The 16,366-nt window shown below is 32.8% G+C and overlaps 1 protein-coding gene across 1 annotated transcript in view; it reads right to left on the bottom strand.

The window, feature by feature from the left end:
* LOC149249721 (putative polygalacturonase At1g80170) overlaps positions 1 to 16,114 on the bottom strand; it is a 116,214-nt gene extending 100,100 nt beyond the window's left edge. Inside the window, exon 1 of the mRNA XM_089458769.1 lies at positions 15,889 to 16,114. The gene's annotated coding sequence lies outside the window, so the exon portion shown is untranslated. The remainder of the gene's footprint in view (positions 1 to 15,888) is intronic.
* Positions 16,115 to 16,366: the final 252 nt, after the last annotated feature.

The raw sequence follows: 16,366 nt of genomic DNA, 5'->3' as shown, positions 1-16,366 counted from the left end.
CAATAATAAACCTCTGTTACAGTGAAAACCTCGCTTCCTCCTTTTTGCCTCTCTCGCTAATCTTCCAGCTTCTCTCCTAGTCTAGCTAACCAACCCCAGAATTATACAAAGAGTTCACACTTTAGACAAAAGTGGATTCATGAACCATTTCTGGTTCAAAACCAGAAATCTCTCAATCTCTCCTAAAAAGTCCCTTCAACTCCACTCTTTTCTAAACAACCACTAAATCAAGCTTTCAGTTTGCTCATTTTCTATTCAAAACAATTAAATCTAACAGTTTGGCCTGATCTCCACACAGGGAGAATCAATCAGCCACTATACCCCTTTTTAATCATTTTTACAATAAATAAACACTCTCATATATTTAAATAAATAAAATCAACTAAACTCTTTGTCTTTCAACCCCTTGCTAGTCACAACATGTGATCATGCTATCACATTGTTGACTAGGCCTGAATGCTCCTGCATCAGACTCCCAAAGTTGAAAGTTTCCATGGACTCCTGTTCATGAGTCTTTCTGCTTCCTCTGTTGTACACTTCATCAGAATTCGTTACCCAACTGGTTACCTGATCCTTTTCATCTGCAAGTGTATTTTCTGCCTCCTTTGTTTCTCGTGGTTGCCAATCTTTTTGTTGTGGATGTCTTTTTGTTCTGCATTCATAAGCATCTCCTTTGCATAATGTTTTGGTGTTGATACCCTGTATAAACACCTCCTCAAACAACATAAATCTCTGCTTCTCTATCCACTGTTGTCCTGTCATTATACCAATAGAATTGATCTCTATCTTCATGTATTTTCTCCTGTTGTACCTGGTTGTTCCTTTTAACTTCTGACTCAATCCTCAGCATCTCCTTCTGTCTATAGACCAATTTCTTTATGTTGTTCTGTATATCCTTCCATCTTCCCTTGATTCGTTGACTTCGACAATTCCTTATACTCATTATCTTTGTAGTTTTCATCATCCATCTATGGACTCTAATCTCAAAAGAAGATTGGGCATTTTTTAATACAAGAACATATAGCCTTTCAACTATATATTGTCCTCTGGCTGCAAATATGTTAATTATTGAACTTTGTTCAATTTTCTCCATTTTCTTATCAACCTTAGTTGAACTGTTCACCCAATTTTCCAATTGCATCCTCAATATAAACTCTCGACATTTAAGTCTTCTTTGTATTAAGAGCAAAATCTGTCTGTGGACTATACTTCCACATCTCCCGAAATCTTCTTCCTCTTCTGCAATAACTTGGTTAAGAGCTATGCCAACTCTCCTTCCTCTATTCCAAGCTTCTAAGTCAACTCATTGCTTACTCTCATCCTCTTGTTTCCATAAGGAAGACTAACTTTCTGCAGCTCCAGAATTTACACCTTCCTTCATATTCATTAGTGCAAACATATCTCTAAGAGTAGCTTGTCCTTCATCTTGAAAATCACATTCAACAATTATTAATTCAAAGTCAGAAAATATATTACCATTTCCATCTCTCTCCTCATTAATTCTGTTCCATAAATTTTCTAATTTGTCATCCTCTTGATGTATATATGACATGTCAAACTTGTCACATTGTCTTGTCTTGAAACAATCTTCTTTGTCTTTACTTTGTTCTGAATGTTGTGACAACAAGTCCTTCCTGCTGTCACTTAACTCACCAATCCCTTCTCTGGACTTGGCCTTTTGGTAAGCACTGGTTCTCTATCTCTGGAACCTCTTGAGCATCCTCTTCTGCTCTCTTTAGGCTTGTATCCTCAACTCACCTTCTCTTAAGAACACTTTAACTGTTCTCCCTGTCCAACTTTCAGCTAGAATATTTAGGTTCACTGCCACTAACACAACTCTTCTCGTTCCTTACACAGTCTACTATTGTGTGTTGCTGCTATCACTCTCTTCCCTTTATAAAAAACAATTCAAATGAACCAATCATCAAAATACAACTCATACCTGCTAATCTATCTCTTTCATCTCGCTCTGGCTGGACAATACACACGTTGTTTTACCTTTCGTTGTCCACACTTCAATCCTTCTTTCAACCAAATTCTTGTTCTTGCTGAGTACATCCATATTCACTTTCTTTCCTTACAATAGTTTTGCTGCAATTTCATTACCTGCATTGACCTACACATAACATTACAGCTTTAAAACTGCGAGATCCTTTCTGATCCTAACTTCCTCAAATCCCTTTTCCACTGTCTCTCTTGAATAACCAGCTGCAGTATTCATTGCCTGTAACATGTCAAAATTCCTCTGCGCATGACTCCTTGCGCTCCCACTGTATCAGATCCATTACAATGCCAGTTATATATGCTGGAAAATAAATTCAGTTCCTCAATCAATCTCCACAGAGCAATAAGCTTGCTCTAATACCAAAAATGATGCAGGGCTAACCCTGCACATACCCGCAGTATGCATGAAACGCATAAAAATAACTGTTCCAAATGTGTAACTCCCTAAGGAGTCAAATCTTCAATCCCCAAATGGTTAAGCCCTTTATAACAATTCCTTGTTATTGGAACTCAATCACCCCGCCGAATCCTCTGTCGGGACTTAAATCCATGTCGCAACCCAAAATTCACATATATAATACCTTTTCCCCCTTAAAACGTTGGTTCATATGTATAAACCACACAAACCACGTATCGGCGCTTAATTCCCTTTTAACCCAACTACAAAGGAAATCCCGCAAAAACATTGTTTCCACCTTTTGGTACAACCTCCGCACAGGACCCGAGGTTGTACCTCATCGCTGATCACAATCAGCCCTACCGCGGGTCTTTAGCACAATTATATATACCTCACATTCCTCCGACTCTGATCTCCGCAATTTACAAGGAATTACAAAGAAATCCGCCCATGACGCATAGGTCGGATCTCAAATAATATTCACCCGCCTATATAACATATCGGGTCCACCTTAAGTCGCCACTCCTCCGATAGGCTCAAACTCTGCATTGCCCGATTGCTGATCTCCGATTTATCGGCGATCGCTATATCGGCATCCCGATACCCTGTCCATCGGTCCTCCTATCCTGCGATAAGCGATCAGTCCTCCGTCGTCCGATCAACTCTGATCCAACGGTCTACATTGCGTTGCACTATCACAATTGGTGTTTGCAAAGGGTTAAGACCCAATCTATCCACGAAGGCTTCTGCCAATGTGATCAATCTCGACCGTTGATCCTTTAGATCTAACGATTGCTGAGTCTTCTCGCGACTGTTTCCTTTAGTCTTGATTTCGCATATCTTCAATGAACTCGGCGTTAAAAACGCTTCCCGGCCACTTTCTGTCTTCAATGATGATTTCTTATATAATTACTCCGGGAAGGCTTTAAATAATTGACTGAGTATAAAAACGCTCAAACGCTGCTAAGGAACCAAGATTAATCAAGCTATTTCAATACAGCTATTCGTAATCGCATACATAAAACAGAGAAGAAGGCTTAGGTTCTTCCGCAGACATACACACACAGAAAAGCAAAGGATCCCATACAAATGGCCTATTAACACATGTACCGAAACATTTATTCCATATAACACTATATTCAAAGTCTCGCCTCTGGCTTGACAATGCGATAACAAACCTCTGTTACAGTGAAATCCTCGCTTCCTCCTTTTTGCCTCTCTTGCTAATCTTCCAGCCTCTCTCCTACTCTAGCTAACCAACCCCATAATTATACAAATAGTTCACACTTTCTACAAAAGTGGATTCATGAACCATTTTTGGTTCAGAACCAGAAATCTCTCAACCTCTCCTAAAAAGTCTCTTCAGCTCCACTCTTTTCTAAACAACCACTAAATCAAGCTTTCAGTTTCCTCATTTTCTATTCAAACCAATTAAATCTAATAGTTTGGCCTGATCTCCACACTGGGAGAATCAATCAACTACTATACCCCTTTTTAATCATTTTTACAATAAATAAACACTCTCATATATTTAAATAAATAAAATCAACTAAACTCTTTGTCTTTCAACCCCTTGCTAGTCACAACATGTGATCATGCTATCACATTGCTGACTAGGCCTGAATGCTCCTTCATCAGGTCCCATGTCCATAAAGATTTTTAATGGCGATAATAAGAACATCAAAGTATAGACGAATGCTTAAAAAATTGTGAACCAGAGTCTCTAAATTTCTGATTTTTTCCCTTTTACCAAAATATAATGATTTCATTAATACATTTATTAGTAGAAAAATAATAATAGTTTTTCATCTGGTTTCAAATTTCATGAGTTAGTTCCAGAAGTAGGTTTCTCCACACTTAAATTTGTGATAAAATTCATTCATAAATAAAAAATAAATAAATAGAAATTAAAAAATCAAAGATATAATGTTTATAAGAATGATGATGTTTTTTGGAACTAGAGTATATCTAGATAAATAAAAATATAAACACATGCACCAAATCTGTATAAATTAGTATGGATCCATCTTAAACACATATCAAATTTCATGAAGTGGAAATTTTTTTAAATTGGAAAATTTGAATAAATTCTCTGCACCTCCACAAATTTGATTATATATATATATATATATATATATATATATATATATATATATATATATATCACTTCTAATTTTTCATTATTTATGTTGCATTTTTAATGTATAAAACGAATCAAAATTTACTTGGGCAAAAAATAGTGACAATTTAACATAGTCTATGTGATTTCTACCAAAAAGACTTTTCTTAGCTTAAAATGTTTTAACTATAAAAAAAAAAAAATTTTTTTCAATTACTTTATATATATATATATATATATATATATATATATATATATATATTAACTTTTAACTACTTTATTTATCTTAAAGTTGATATAAGATTATGAATTAGTATGGATCCATCTTAAACACGGATCAAATTTCATGAAGTGGAAATTTTTTTAAATTGGAAAATTTGAATAAATTCTCTGCACCTCCACAAATTTGATTATATATATATATATATATATATATATATATATATATATATATATATATATCACTTCTAATTTTTCATTATTTGTGTTGCATTTTTAATGTATAAAACGAATCAAAATTTACTTGGGCAAAAAATAGTGACAATTTAACATAGTCTATGTGATTTCTACCAAAAAGACTTTTCTTAGCCTAAAATGTTTTAACTATAAAAAAAAAAATATTTTTTTTCAATTACTTTATATATATATATATATATATATATATATATATATATATATATATATATATATATATATATCTATTAACTTTTAACTACTTTATTTATCTTAAAGTTGATATAAGATTATGTTGTTTCATATGGACATCAAAATATTTTATTTATAGTTGAGAGTGAGAGTGAAATATTTTTACCATTTCTCCTTAGTATGGACACTGAGAATTAAATTATTAATGTTTTATTATGCTTTTAATTAAACAAACCAAACATGTATATTTATTTTTATTTTTTTATTATATCTACAATAAATTTTTTATTTATAATTGAGTGAGTGAAATATTTGTACCACTTCTCTTTAGTGATTATATATATATATATATATATTAGAAGGGGTTGGTGTCAACTCCAAGTTGAACAAGGACATACTTACATATCTCTCTCATAAGAATAAGCCTCTAGGCTCAACCAAGCTAGATCTATCTTAACTCCCGATCTATCAACCTCCTTGAAATATTTGTACTTCTCTTTAGTGATTATATATATATTAGAAGGGACTGGTGTCAACTCCAAGTTGAACAAGGACATACTTACATATCTCTCTCATATTGGGTTGTAGAATGAGCCTGTGGGCTCAACCAAGCTAGATCTATCTTAACTCCTGATCTATCAAGCTCCTAGAGGGATCAATTTTTTTCGCTCTAAAATATATTTGCACCTCTCAAGGTTTGGTAGATCTCGAGTTAAGATGAATTTGAGTTGATTTAATTTAATTATTAATTATAATTAATTATAAATTTGATTTTTTTATTTTATTTTTTTATTTTTTTATGTAATTTCACCAAGTATTTTACGGTGTTTAATTCTCTGAAATGAGATAGTAAACTTTGTTATAGTGATTTTAAACCTTACACTTAAATTTAAATGAGTTCATAAAATTGAAACATATATATTTTTTTATATACAATTTCTCATCAAACAAAATTAATTCAAAAAATATGAAATTAAAGATAATAAATAAATAAAATTTAATAAATAATTATTTTTTTATTTTTTATCATTAATTTCATATTTTTTATCTTCGATTTTATATTAAATTCAAAATATGATTAATTAAATAACTAAACTAAACAGTCTTGATGAAAACGGAGTCTGGGGTGTCTCCATTTTCAGTATTTTTACACGCTCGATCTTGGGACCTGTGGGTTATGGCCCAAAAACGCCTCCGCTGCTGCATTCTGATCTCTCTTGCTACATTTTAATTAAGGAAGGCCCACGCCGGAACAAACCAGGTAACAATGCATGACGGTGCTCCTCGTCCTCAGTCCACACACACACCGTCTTCTTCAACTCTGACAGGGTGCGTTGCTTTCAAACAGCGGACATGTCCAAAGACCTTTTGGGCGAAGGCAGAGCTGCGGGACCTTCGCAAAGTTTCTGGCTTATCGAACACCTTTGAGAACTGCAAAGGAGCCTCCGCCGAACCTGGGCGCCCATTACGTGAAGGCTCCGCGGTCAATTCCCGTACAATGTCTTCGTCATTCCTCTTGGCTCTCTTCTTCTTTCTCACGGGATTATGATCAGTATCCTCATTCTTCGTTCTTTTTCTCTTCCTCTTCAAACGCTTTTCAGATTCCAACACGGGGAATTCTTGTTCCTCGTCCTCCGGCTTGCGTATCTTCGGTTTCCGCCCTCTCTTCTTCCCTGGCGGCTTCGAATTCTTAGTACTCTCGGAACCCTCGTGGTCGTTCTGCAACTGCGCCCGTGGTTTCCTGCCCCTCCTCTTTTTCTCTTTGACCACGACCTTCCCATCCTTACTCTTAGTGCTCTTAGAATGTCAGGCTACGAAGAACACGCTGGCATGAACACAACCTCGACACACGCTCGCTTTCATAGTCTGCCTCGAAAAAAAACAAACCCAAGACATGCCTGTTCCGTGGCATTCCTATTTTCATTTTCAGCAGAAAAGAAAACCAGAAAACGTTTCAAACAAAAACACACTAAGACATAAATTCACAAAAACACATTTGTATTATGCACACACTTAGATTACAGTCTTAAGGCATCGCAGCCTTAATCCGGAATTCTCCAACGACTACATTGTTTCCCTCTCTCACACGCACAGGGTTTTCTAATCTCGTCTTCTTTTCTTCTTGATTCACTAAAGAATCTTTAAGTTCTTTATACATACGTTCAGTCATAACTGATTTTTTAAAATAAAATTAGTTCAATAACCGAATCTTGTTCAAGATTGGCCTGGCTGCCCATGTGGCTGCCCACATGTCTCCTTCCTCTAATTTTCTTTCATCGACGTGTCCGGATGCTCCTGCATCAAGTCTAAACTATAAAAGATTTATAATAAATAAATTTTTGAATTAAGTATTGGGGTTTTAGCTATGCATTATATTAGTTATCATTTTGGGATTCAACTGCGTTAAATAAGTCATTCATCTATGACCATTTCCATGAGAGGTAGTCGTAACTGACTAATTTCTCATGATTTTTGAATAGTCCACTTCTTTTTTATCATTAATTTCATATTTTTTATCTTCGATTTTATATTAAATTCAAAATATGATTAATTAAATAACTAAACTAAACGGTCTAAACTATAAAAGATTTATAATAAATAAATTTTTGAATTAAGTATTGGGGTTTTAGCTATGCATTATATTAGTTATCATTTTGGGATTCAACTGGGTTAAATAAGTCATTCATCTATGACCATTTCCATGAGAGGTAGTCGTAACTGACTAATTTCTCAAGATTTTTGAATAGTCCACTTCTCACTCATTGCATCAGGTGATGTTCACACAGGTGAGGACGTGGGATTGAAACTAGTGAAATGAATCACATGGTGTCAATCATCACTTCCAGGGCTTGCACCCGGTAACCAAGACTTCCCGAGAGGTCACCCATCCTAGATCACCTCTAGGCTCAAGACAGTACATTACAACATCTCAATATACACTACCTTATATTCATCTTAACTTCCGATCTACCAAGTGTCAAGAGGGATCAAATCTCTTTTCACTCTAAAAATGTTTGCATATCAAGATATTTGATCCCTCTAAAGTCTTTGGTAGATGGATCTAAATTAGCTTAATTTCCCTCTTTAAATAGGTTATATTCCACATGAATACCATGAGTCATTTTTATTTTATTATTATTTTACTTTTATAGAATTATTTTTGTTTTATTTTTTATTTTATTTTAGCCAAGTTAAAATGTTTACATTACATTAATATTTTATTTAATTTATTATATATATATAGTATTCTTACTCATTATATTAAAAAACAATACTATGACTATAAATCTTCAAAACTTGGACCCAAAAATTATTAATAATTTGAGTATAATTTAATTTTTTTATTTAATTTTAATTTTAATTTATTATATTATAATTAATAATAAAACTAGTGAATTAATTTTAATGCAATTTTTTATTTACTAATTTAAAATTGAAAAATATATATAATATCATAAATAAAAAAATTGAAAATATATATAATATCATAAATAATATAATTTATTCCGTCCGAATTTTATATATTATATATATTAAATGATTAACCAGGTAAGGAATTTTCAAATTAAAATGAAAAAATATTATTATCAAACAAATTTGTAATAAAATTCATTCATTCGAAATAAATTAAAAAATAAAACAAAAAATTCTTATAAGAATGATCATGTCTTTTGACCTACGGTATATCTTAAAAGTGTTGGTTGAGTAAAAGCTTGAAAGTAAGGAGAAAGTTAATAATTTGATATATATATACTTTGACTTACTCAAATAAACATTGCATTTCAACATTTCTACCATACTAAATGGTAGAAATATAGTATTCTTACTCATTATATTAAAAAACAATACTATGAGAAAAACTATAAATCTTCAAAACTTGGAACCCAAAAATATTAATAATTTGAGTATAATTTAATTTTTTATTTAATTTTAATTTTAATTTATTATATTATAATTAATAATAAAACTAGTGAATTAATTTTAATGCAATTTTTTATTTACTAATTTAAAATTGAAAAATATATATAATATCATAAATAAAAAAATTGAAAAATATATATAATATCATAAATAAAAATATAATTTATTCCGTCCGAATTTTTATATATTATATATATTAAATGATTAACCAGGTAAGGAATTTTCAAATTAAAATGAAAAAATATTATTATCAAACAAATTTGTAATAAAATTCATTCATTCGAAATAAATTAAAAAATAAAACAAAAAATTCTTATAAGAATGATCATGTCTTTTGACCTACGGTATATCTTAAAAGTGTTTATGGTTGAGTAAAAGCTTGAAAGTAAGGAGAAAGTTAATAATTTGAGAACGTGGCGAGTCATTTAAGGTGATATGGATTTTCCCCTTTGTAATATTATGTGTAAATTAATTAATAGATAGTGATATGGTTTTCTCTTTTATAATATTAAGGGTTAATAAATAGTAATATTATCTGTAAATTTATATTAATAGATAGTGATATGGTTTTCTCTTTTATAATATTATGGGTTAATACATAGTAATATTATCTGTTAATTTATATTAATAGATAGTATTAAGAAATGATTTTGGAAGGTTACACCTATGCAATAGGTCTTGCTTGTATAGTTGAACTTACTTGAAAGGCGCGCATGAAGAGAGAAAGCATTACCTATAGAAAATCGCCAACACAAAAGCAGAATCCTTTTCTAAAAGGTAGTGAGAATGGTTAAGAAACAACCATCCTCATGAAAATGGGTAAAGAAGAACCAATTGGCATGAAAAAACCCGTGACCCCGGGGGCTATATTGCACTCAATAATAATATTAATATAATATATATTAATATTAATTTTTTTGGACCCAAGTATGACATAAAATTGCTTCAGTTGGACTAACGAGCAAGTAATTTCAATTTGAAAAAATATAGTTTTCCCTTTGTAACATTGCGTGTAAATCCACATTACTAAATAATGTTAAAAAATGACACCTCTCGATGATCGATCATTCTATGATACTGGAGTTTACCACTTTGTAAAAAAAAAAAATTAATAATGGAAAATGATGTGTTTTACGTAACCATGAAACTATAAATTGTTTTTTGGCCAAAGATATATTTTAAATTAAAGAAAAATTTCAATTCAATATTAACTACCCATAAAAAAATAAATACGTATTTAAAAAAATACAAACAAAAACAAAAACAACGAAAAATGTTTTTAAAATTTTCCAATAAATTGCCTTCCACCCTATTCAAAAATATCGTACGCTTACGCACGTACAGTTAATAAATGACAGTACAGTTAATAAATGACAGAAAAAAAGGGCTTTTTAAAATTTTCAAATAAATTGGCTTCCATCCTATTCAAAAATATCCTACCGTTACGCAGGTATTTTGACTCTAGGAAACTCCCATTTCCACTTTTATAGTAAAGTTAATAAGCCGCTTGATATCACTATAGGTATGTTATATCTAGCTATCGAAAACGCATGTCAGGGCGCATTAACTTCGCTATGGAAATAGGAATTTCTGTGACTCTAACACGACTTTTTATCCCGTTTTTATATAAAAATTTCCGTGACTCTAACACGGCTTCTTAACACGGCTTAGGTATGTTATATCTGACTATCGAAAACGCATGTCAAAGCGCATTAACTTCGCTACGGAAATAGGAATTTCCGTGACTCTAACACGACTTCTTAGCCAGTTTTTATAGGAGTCGAAATAAATGGACTTCCCCCCTATTAAAAAATATCCTACGATTACGCACGTACAGTTTAAAAAAAAAAACGGAGGATGCCCTACTCCAGCACGGCTTCTTAGCCCGTTTTTATGGGAGTGGATTTTGATAGGAGTCGAAATAAATTGACTTCCATCATATTAAATATCCTGCAGTTATGCACGTACACTTGAGAGTATGCTTAATTTTAGTAAGGCAATTAATATTTTTTAGAGTCATAGTTTTATTAATGTGCACGTACACTTAAGAGTATGCTTTATTTTAGTAAGGCAATTAATATTTTTTAGAGTCATAGTTTTATTAATGTGGCACGTACACTTAAGAGTATGCTTTATTTTAGTAAGGCAATTAATATTTTTTAGAGTTATAGTTTTATTAATGTACGAGTTAATATAGGTTAGTTTTAGATTGATGGGTGGTTTAATGGAATTATAGTTCCAAAAATATTGGTTGCTTTTCAGCACAATTTTTTAACTAAATTTTATAAAAATCAATATAAATTAACTTTTACTTTATTGAAAAGTATAACAGCAAATATAATAATCACAAAAAAAAAAATTTCCTTAAATAACAATTATGAATCAACCTAATCAAAACAAACACAATAAAAACATGAACAGGTAGCTGAGAGTTTTCCAGAAAAACCCCGATGGTCAATAACCACTCACGTCTCACCCGATTGAATGACTTTATGACGCGTCACATCAGTCACTCTCAGGCCAAGGTCCATCCACGTCAGGATGCGTCTGCCTCTAGATCGTACTTGGTCTATAAGTATTCCCACTTAATTAAGATCTTTATACAAGATTGCCTCTAGATCGTACTTGGTCTCTAAGTATTCCCACTTAATTAAGATCTTTATACAAAATTGCCTCTAGATCTACGCGCAGATGGCATAATTATCTATATCCAAGATCACCCCAAGATATGGGTGCTAATTTTTTGTTGGAGAAAATAATTGCAACCATCTGTTCTGATTGGGTAAGTATGATAATTAGTTTTGGTTAAGTTTAAATTAGTTGAGTGTGAGTTTTACTTGTCATTTATTACTCCTGGTTTTCCTTGTAATTTATTTAAGGGGTACTAAGTAATGTGAAATGTTGAGTCCGCTTTTTAGTTGCGTTATTTTTAATTTTGAATCATCTTCCACATTTAATTCTTTTCATTTTAATTTTTAATTTATTCTTTGTCATTTTCCACATTTTAATTCTTTTCTTTTCTGGGCATATTAGTCAATTTCCAATTAATTTAATTCTCTAAAATGTGTTGGGTATTTGTTAGAATAGTTTCCAAATTGACTCAATTTTCAATTTCTCTAAAATGTGTCTCTAAAATGTGTTGGGTATTTGTTAGAATGGTTTCTATATAGAGATTTGTTAGAATAGTTTCTAATTTATTGAGTCAATTTTCAATTAATTTTCTCTAAAATGTGTTAGGTATTTGTTAGAATAGTTTAGGGTAAGAAATTGATTTATACAGTTATAAATACCTTTTAAACAAGGAAATATCATAATTTATTGTCTATTTCCAAAAAAACAAAAAAATTCAGCAAAAACAACAAATTGCTTTATACGTTTTTAATAATAAAATATCACAATCGATTATCTCATTCCAACAAAATAAAAAGTTAAACATGAGGTAATACGTCCAAAATTATATGGCCGGATTTCAGCCAAAAGAATCCAAAAAAGCAAAAATAAAATAAAAAGGTTAAACATTAGGTACGGTATCAGGCTATTGAACGCACTCGAAAGATGCCTGCCCTACCCTGACACTGTTGAATGAAGGGATCCCTGGCCCTACCCTGACACTGTTGAATAAAGGAATGTCGAAATACTTTGAAATTGGCCTTACATGGCATGGCCCATGCGGAGAAAATCACATATTATCTGTCAAATGAATAGCGGGGCATCTGAAAAACCGTTCATAGTTTGGCGGTGATTGATACGTGGAGTTATCAACGCAGCCCACGTCGAAGAAGTGGGACAAGATGGCATGGCCCATATGAAGAAATGGGCATGTGATCGGTAAAATCGAGTCGGGATAGTGGGAATATCTGAAAAGGGCGACCGACTATAATAATCTAGTTTTTGATGCGTGGAGTAACAACGCGGCCCACCTCGTACAGCTATTACGATTAAAAAGGCAGATGTGGGAGGTTGTCAATTCCCATTCATATGGTTCCGAGGTTTACAACAGAGGTTTTATACACCAGGGCTCCCTGTCCATTCATGGAGGAATTGCTGCCTGCCGGGATCGCGAAGCGGACCGGAATCCGGACTTACGACGTAAAGTATTTACTCGATATCATGTCGTTAAATAAGCACGCATCAGATAGGTCATCAAGGTCATTAAAACAATTACTTAGACATGCGTCGTGGTCAAGGTCATTAAAACAATTACTTAGACATAGCGCCATCAAAAATTTTGGAAAAACAAAAACTTGAAGTTTTATAGGGATAAGATATAGTATTATCAGAAATTTTGGGTACACAAAATCTTGGGATAAGATATGGTATTATCAAAAAATTTGGAAAAACAAAAACTTGAAGTTTTATAGGGATAAGATATAGTATTATCAGAAATTTTGGGTACACAAAATCTTGGGATAAGATATGGTATTATCAAAAAATTTGGGTACACAAAATCTTGGGATAAGATATGGTATTATCAAAAATTTTGGGTACACAAAATCTAGGGATAAGATATAGTATTATCAAAAATTTAGGGTACACAAAATCTTGAAACTGCAGCAATAAGAATTTAGGGTACACAAAATCTTGAAACTTTAAGAGACAGAGTATCATCAAAAACTCTGGGCACACAAAATCTTGAAGTTTTATAGCTGTAATTTGGATTACCCAAACGTCAAAATCATTTAGGAATTTCCACTATTTTCGTTAAACTAGGACAAATCCCCTAATGTCAGAATTCAACAATAAAATTTGTCCAATTTTTTTTGTTAAGGCCAGAATTTGACAATAAAATTTTGACAATTTTTACAAAAATCTTGATTTTTTGAGATTTAAAATGTAATTTTTACAAAAATCTTGATTTTTTGAGATTTAAAATGTAATTTTTACAAAAATCTTGATTTTTTGAGATTTAAAATGTGTTTTTAAAAGTATAGATAAATTCAGCCCCCTGGAAAATACTTATATCGTGAGATTTCTGTAAATTACACACCTAAAACTAGCAATTATTAAAAAATGCCAACACTAACAATTCCAAAAATGTCACTGCCAGATAAGGAAAAGATGCCCGGGCAAAAATGATTACCAATTAGACTACTTGGATAGATAGATTGCTAGATCGTGGATAGATTTTAAAAGAGATAGATAGATAGATTGTTAAATCGTGGATAGATTTTGAAAGAGGCGGACTGTAATATGAAGTATTGCTTTTCATTTTTATAGCTGCTTGGTCACATCTCTTCAAATTCATTGACGAGGCCAGAACCCAGGTAGAAGACCCGTAATAAAAGTGGAAGACCGACACGTTCAATTACTCGAAAGAGATCGCCCAACTAGAACGTTGTTTCTATCCAAAACCAAACTGAAAGCTTAATGGGGCCCTATTAATTTTTTTGGTGGTTTTAAACAAGAATGTTCAGTGCCAGCAATATTTATTTAATGTAATTGGCTGCTAGATTTAAATAAAGTAGTCTTGGTTGGAGAGAGTAGTGTCCAAAAAAGATATTTTTATTTAAATTTATCTTTCTATCATTGTAACTATAAAACTAACTACTAAGAGCATATCTTATAGCCAATAAACCATATATACCAATAACTTAAAAACGACCCTAATAAAATAGAATCATTACATAAGAATGTATTCAACCCCTAAATTTAGAATCTATCCAGAGTTCAACCCCAATGAAATAGAATCTATCCAAAAGTCTCTTCCTCTAATCCTTAGGTCAGTCTCTTCCTCTAATCCTTAGGTCACTTACTCTAATCCTTATCCCAACGGACCAAACCTATCAAACATGTCAACGGATCAAACACATGCCCAGTGAATGGGAGAACAGACAATACCTTCAGCCCTTGATAGGGAGTAAGCATAAGGTACCTTTATTGTGAATAAGGACCTAGGAATCGGAAACGGGGATCATAGCCTTATAACCTTTAAAAGCAAAAGTGGGTCGTCCCAGACCTGAAACTTCCGCTTCTAGCTGGAGTTATCTGTAAGGGGTCTGAGTTTTTCTTCTATTTACTAGCTGGAGTTACCCAGCTACAAGTTTTGCTAGCTGGTTTCTCCCTCCTTTCGAGCCGATACTTAAGGAAGGGGGACTTTGCCTTTCTATTTACAGTGTCTCCATTCTGTCTAGTTACCAAAGAGGGTTTGGTAGCCCCCCTTCTATACTTGCTGGTTTCTCTGGCAGCTCTGAGGAAGGGCAAGCCTTATGGTCGTTTCTCCCTCCAATTTGGTCGTTTTTCTTTCATGTCTCAGTGGAAAAGTAGGTGGTCTGGGGTTCAAACCCCATCCCCCACAATTTAGTAAGTACAGGCAGCGACCCAGAAATTTCAAGACGTCCTGGGGCTAGGGCGTAATGCCCAAGAGGGGTTCAAATCCCCTCCCTCTTGCAAAATTTCACTCAGAAACATACTTAGTTACAACCTCTAAAACAACAATTTTTCTGAACCATAAGCTAATCTCAGCCATGGACAATTTGAAATAGCAATGAATATCTGAAACGCGTGCCCACTACGGCCCAACTCAGCTAAAAGCAATTCAAATCAACACACAAACTCTGAAATAGAAGCTACCACACTCAAACTTAGCCATGCACTGAACTTCAACCATTTTTTTTCAAGTACTTAAAATCTGAACTTCAACCATTTTTTTTCAAGTAATTAAAATCTGAACTTCAACCATTTCTTTTTCCAGTAATAAAAATCCAAACCAAAAAACAAACTCGAAAAAAATCCATGATACAAGGTGGCAAACAAGCCTTTTTAATACATTGAAATTTGATAAGGAAGGAAACGTTGATGGCACCTGTTCGCCTCTGTCATTGGAGGTCGTACGCCCTGTTTTCCACTTGGTGCCCGCTAACCAGAGCTGGAATTAGAGAAACCCCTCACACAGTGAACTGAGAAAATGAAGGAGCCAAAGCAGTTAAAAGGCTTCTTATTTTTCAGTTTTTAGTTATTTTTCCATTTTCAAATTTTGCATGGAGTGGGTGGCATGCCATGCCATGTGCTCCTTTTTCACTCTTTTCCTTTTAATTTTTTTGGTTCACTCTTCTCCTTTTAACCTTTTTTTTATCATTACTTTTTAGATAAAATGAATGCAAAGTCAATCCGAATGACCTTTGAGCTCGACTCTCGTTCATTAAGGCCTGTCATCATGGTGGATGAGTTAACATCAAAAAGCGGTGGGGAACATATCGTCAGAAAGGTCTAGATTTTCAATTTTGGTAAAGTATAGTACTTTTTAATTGATTTGTTGGTGGGCCTATAAAATAATTAAACTT

The sequence above is a fragment of the Pinus tabuliformis genome, chromosome 7 (assembly GCF_031772625.1).
Source record: "Pinus tabuliformis cultivar Carrire ecotype Pingquan chromosome 7, CPIR1, whole genome shotgun sequence".
NCBI lineage: Eukaryota > Viridiplantae > Streptophyta > Pinopsida > Pinales > Pinaceae > Pinus > Pinus tabuliformis.
Note: the sequence above shows the minus strand (reverse complement) of the source record. Positions and strands in the feature narration are given on the sequence as shown.